The sequence below is a fragment of the Delphinus delphis genome, chromosome 3, assembly GCF_949987515.2.
Source record: "Delphinus delphis chromosome 3, mDelDel1.2, whole genome shotgun sequence".
Classification (NCBI taxonomy): Eukaryota; Metazoa; Chordata; class Mammalia; order Artiodactyla; family Delphinidae; genus Delphinus; species Delphinus delphis.
Window position 1 is genome coordinate 15,042,264 of NC_082685.1, and position 5,092 is coordinate 15,047,355.

General features: G+C 42.5%; 1 protein-coding gene across 1 annotated transcript in view; it reads right to left on the reverse strand.

Annotated features, from left to right (window-relative positions):
• The window catches only part of LOC132421877 (cytochrome P450 4F2-like), a 68,361-nt gene that overhangs the window by 9,392 nt on the left and 53,877 nt on the right, over window positions 1–5,092 (reverse strand). The gene's annotated exons all lie outside the window — the stretch shown is intronic.

Here is a 5,092-nt window from a genome sequence, read left to right on the forward strand (position 1 = left end):
GTGTCCCAAAGAACCATTCTAACCAAGATAGAATTCAGGCTTCTTTCATGTTAAAAGGGGGGTTGGGGGTGTGACAGGTTGTTGCAGGCTTCTTGATGCCAGAATCCTTTGCTCTTGCAGCTGTCTACAGAGGTCCAGTCACAATGTTCCTGTAAACCTCTAATAAAACAAATGTTATTCTTTGTGCCACACCTTTTTATCTCTCTATATGAATAAAAAGTTTTATACCTTTAAAAGTCAAGCCTGGGAGGCACAGCATCGAGAATGGCTAGCATGTATATTTCAGGCTATAGGCGACATTCTTTTACAAAGGTGCAGAGCCAGCAGGACTGAGCACAGGCAACAGAGCACAAAGGTTAGAGACAAAGGACTAGATCCAATGTGGAGTCAGGTTTGTTCTTCCCAGTTTTAATAGGAGTCTGGCCACCTACCTGCAGCCCGAGTCAGAGAAGGAGATGATGTTTGGTCAATGGAAGGCACCTGCAGGCAGTCGGAGGGGATTAGAGGACAGACATCCATCCTCTGCCAAAGGCCACTGCTGCTTTCAGCTTCAGCTAATCCCTCTGGGTTCCAGGAACAGCTACTACCTGGCCCGGAGGTGGTGTCAGCTCTCAGCTGATGCTAGGCCCCAGGGGGCTGTACTAGCCTTGATGGTTTCCCTTGGCCCACTGTCAACTGAAATAAAAAATGCACAACGTCAGAGCAGTGAGATTCAGTTTTATTCAGGGACATTACTGAGGACTGTCGCCCAGGAGACAGCCTCTCAGATAGTTCTGAGGAACTGCTCCAAAGAGGTGAGGAAGGAGGTCAGCATATATGTGATTTTGGCTAAGGGGTATGTGCAATCCAATATACAGCATGGTAGTCGTCGTGAGGAACAGATTTCTCAGTAATTTTAGTACTTTTCTAAGCATGGGAAGATGCAAGAATTCAGGCTCATAAAATTTTTCCTAAATATCTAAACTATCTAAAAGCCTGTTTTCCCAATGTGCAGAGTGCCTCTTCCTGGTCTCTGTCCTGAATTAGCAACTGCAGTGGCTAATGATTTAATCCTAGTAGAACTAGATGGCAGGCAACATTCCTTATTTACACAGTCAGTACTTTGTAAATGGCCCCTACTTAATGCCACTCTCATGTAGCCCATCTGAGGTCTCTGCCGGGACCTATTACATTCCGCAAATGGATGGGACACCTCAGCAATCCAGTTATGTGAGTGTCGATGTTTGTGTAGGCACAGAAAAAAGTTGAAAAATTATACCCAACACCTGGAATGGGAGGGCAGAGTAGGAGGAAGAATGGTTCTGCTAAATGTCTACATTTACCCAACTGTTTCCTTTTCTTCGATGAAGCCTGCAAAGCATTTTTCGTTATAATTACTAATCTATGTAATTACAAATTATATATTTATATATTTTAGATTTATTATTTATTCATTTTATTTATTTTTGGCTGCATCGGGTCTTAATTGAGGCATGCAGGATCTTCGTTAAGGCTCATGGGCTCTTCGTTGCGGCACTCGGGCTTTTCTGTAGTTGTGGCGCGCAGGTTCCAGAGCTTGTGGGCTCTGTAATTTGAGACACACAGGCTCTCTAGTTGAGGCATGTGAGCTCAGTAGTTGTGGCGTACAGGCTTAGTTTTCCTGCAGCATGTGGGATCTTAGTTCCCTGACCAGGGATTGAACCCGCATCCCCTGCATTGTAAGGTGGATTATTTACCACTGGACCACCAGGGAGGTCCCACAAATTATATTTCTTTTTAAAATATGCTTAGTGTTATGTGCTTGCTGCATGCTTAGTGCCATGCCTGGCATGCAGCAGCACTCAAAATATACGACCTGTGAGAAGCCAGAAGGCATCGTGGTTAAGAACAAGGACTCCAAGTACCAGGGTTCAAATCAGGACCAGCTGAGATACTTTGGCAGGTGTCTTTACCTTTATGTGCCTCAGTTTTCTTGCCTGAAAATTGAGGGTTTTGACAAAGTGGTTGTGAAAATCAAATGAATTGAAATGAGAAAAGGACTAACGGCACTCCCTGGCTCAGGGTCAGCACCAAGCATGAATAATTGGCATTGTCTCTTATTTTGTGACAGAATGAGGACAGGGCACCAACCATGAGCCCTAAGTCCCCCTGGCAGAGACATCAGCTATCTTGCAGGCTAGGAACATCCCCTGTTCTTTCCCTCCTCCCTTAGCAAGGAAGAGGCTCCCAGGAGAGGAGTAAGCACTGGGCTTGGGGTAAGATGGCTCATGGTCAAACCTGGGCTTTGCCACTCTCCAGCTGTGTGACCTTGGGCAAGTAAATTGCCCTCTCTGTGCCTCACATTCCTTCTCAGCAGAAAGGGAATAATAACAGGCCTTTGGGGATGGCAGGAGCAAGTTTTTGTGTGTGTCTTAGTTTGCGTTCTCTGGAAGTAGACCCCAGTGCAAGGACTCAAGTGCAAATACCTTATTTGGAGGTGACCCTGAGGCAAGAATTCAACTGCAAGTTGTTTCTTGGGGAAGTAATCCCAGGAAATGCCAGTTGAACACTGTGGAAGTGAGACTGGGAAGGGAAGGCAGCAGGAAAAGGGTACTTTAGCCAGAAAGCTCACACCTGGGGGCACCTGGGGCTCAGTCCCCCTGGGGGACAGCAGAGAACACACACCCACCAGTCCTTAGTCAGAGCTGCTTACAAGGGCATTACTTCTGGAGAATGTCCTGCCTGCACTGCACGGCTGAGGTCTGGGGACAGGGCCAGAGGCCTCCCACAGTAGTTGTTGCAAGGAACACAACTAGTGCAGACAGTTACAGCGGTTCAGTGACTTCAAAACACATACACTCCCACCCTTACCAATATACATACACCCACACATGCACACAATTGCATATACACTGTGTGCACATGGTCACACACAAGCACAATTACATGCACCCACATGTGCTTGCAGTTAGATACACACTCTTACACCCATGTTCATGTAAACACACACGCATGCACGTGCACACATACATGCATGTACGTGCACATGCAATTACATGCATACACTCACATATACACATGCTCACACATGTGTGCACACACTCACACATACACTTACACACAATCACACACAGTCACATAGCCACACACACACACACATTGAACTAATGGAGACCGAATTTCTTAGAGCCTGTTGTTTCTGAATCTTCCAGCAGAAGGAGCCTCCAACACACTCAGGAGAGGAACAGACACCCCCACAGCAGCCAGTGACTGGACCAGGCCTGGGGTGTGTATAGAGAATTAAACACACAGGTGCAGCAGCATCTGGTGCCCCACAGGCTCCATGCCTCCCCTCCTCCCTCTCTCTCATTCATTCACTATCATGGCCCTTAGTGGAAAGTCAAAGCCCTTTTCTAGTGAAAGAGGAGACATTTGACACCCAAGTATGGATAACTCTTGAAGGGGTTAGCTCCATGGTGGGGGAAAAAAATCATGTATTAATTGATGGGAAAATGGGGTCAAGGGAAGGTTTTATTTTTTAAGATTGAGGTAATAAAAACATTATTTTTATTACGATGAAAATGATCCAATAGACTTCAGGATACATGGTCAACATACAAAAATTAATTCTATTTTTATATTCCAGAGGTCAGCAAACTATGGTCTATGGACGAAATCTGGCCTATGGCCTGTCTTTGTAAGATATGCAAGATTGTTCTATATTTTTAAAGGATTGTAAAAGAGGGGGAGGAAGAGGATAAGGAGTTCCTGAATATGGCCTGCAGCCAATAAAGTATTTCTTATACGGGTCTTCACAGAAAAAATATGCCAACCCTGCTGTACAATAGCAATAAACAATTGGGAAATGTTTTCAAATACCATTTTTCAAGTGTCATTCACCACAAAAAGTGGAATACTCAGGTATAAATCTAACAATATGTGCATGATTTCTAGGATGAAAATTTCAAGACACTGGTGAAAGAAATCCAGCAAGACCAAATTAGTGGAGAGATATACAATGTTCATGGAGTGAAAAACTCAATATTGTTAAGATGTTAAGTCTCCTCAAATTGATCTACAAATTCAAGAAGTCACAATCCCAGGAGGACTTTTTGTAGAAATAGAGAAGCTGATCACAAAATTTACATGAAAATGCAAAGGACTTTAGAATAGCCAAAATTTTCTGAAAAGGAAAAATGTAGTTGAAGGATTTACAAGACCCGTTTCAAGACATACTATAAAACAACAGTAATCATGACGGTGCAATATTGGTCAAAGACTGGACATATAAATCATTCCAACAGAATAGAGAGTCCAGAAATTTAAAAAAAAAATCATGCAGGGCAAATCAATGCACAAAGTATAGCCTTCTCAATAAATGGTACTGGAAAAATTAGATACCCACATGCAAAATTAAAAAGTCAACACATACCTCACACCTTATACAAATTTAACAGAACTAAATGATGTAAAATTGTAAAGTTTTTAGATGAAAAAATAGAAGAGAATCTTTGTAACCTTAGTTTAGACAAAGAGTTCTTATGTATAACACCATAATCATAAAAGGAAAACATTGATAAACTGCACTTTAAAAACCTTTTAAAATTTTGCTCTGTGAAAGAAATTTAAGATAAAGACCAGCCATACACTAGGAAAAAAGACTTGCAAATCACATATCTGACAAAGGATTTGTATGTAAAACCCAACAATAGAAGGTAAAAATCCAAGGAAAATTAATGGGCAGAAGACTTGAACAGGTGTTTTACCACAGTAGATATATGTATGGCAAATAGGCACATGAAAAAATGTTCAACATCATTAGTCATTAGGAAATGCCAACTAAAATCACAGTGATATATCATTGCCCACCCATAAGAATGGCTGGGGAACACTGACACCACCAGGTGCTAGTGAGTATGGGCAGCGATCAGAACTCTCACACATTAACGATAGGAATTTTAAATGACACGGACACCTATGGAAAACAGTATGGAGGTTCCTCAAAAGTCAAAAATAATGCCGCCATATGATCCAGCAAAATGGAAATCAGGATCTCATAGAGATATCTGCACTCCCATCTTCACTGCAGCATTATTCACAATAGCCAAGATATGGAAACAACCTAACTGCATCA